At 45.2% G+C, this 498-nt stretch overlaps 1 protein-coding gene across 1 annotated transcript in view; it reads right to left on the bottom strand.

Annotated features, from left to right (window-relative positions):
- The window catches only part of LOC118334788 (nebulin-like), a gene marked incomplete in the record, with an annotated part of 49,029 nt that overhangs the window by 3,017 nt on the left and 45,514 nt on the right, over positions 1-498 (bottom strand).

Below are 498 nucleotides of genomic sequence, written 5' to 3' on the forward strand. Positions count from 1 at the left end.
TTTTTTTTAGCCTGTCATCTCTCACCTCACTCTCTGTTTGCTTCATGTGTTCTCTTCTCATGTCCCGTCACTTTCAGCTGCCGGGTTCTTATGTGAATCCGACACATAGAGACAAAATAGCGACAATATGAGTCTCCTTTTTTTGGTTCTTTTCAAAGCACAAAAACAATTAAACAACCTTGAGTCAAAGCCAGCAGCAACAAAAAAGGTGGACACGTATCAAAACATTTGCCGCAGACGTATCGCCGTTGCTCAAACTGTGATCATGACACAGACATGACCTGTTTTTCTTGCAGGTCAAGTACAAGGAAGCAGGGAAGAAAGAAGCCAGCAGCTCTCTGTACCACCAGCTGCCTGAGACTCTGGAGACGCAGCGTATTAAAGAGGTTACTGAGCTGCAGAGCGAGGTACAAGCATCCATTACTCACATGCTCGGTTTGTCCCGCAGCAGTCACAACTGACCTGATGTTATTTCATGTAAAGACGGATTTGAGACGC

This window comes from Morone saxatilis, unplaced genomic scaffold (genome assembly GCF_004916995.1).
Source record: "Morone saxatilis isolate NCDOM2014 unplaced genomic scaffold, NCSU_SB_2.0 Contig0, whole genome shotgun sequence".
NCBI lineage: Eukaryota > Metazoa > Chordata > Actinopteri > Moronidae > Morone > Morone saxatilis.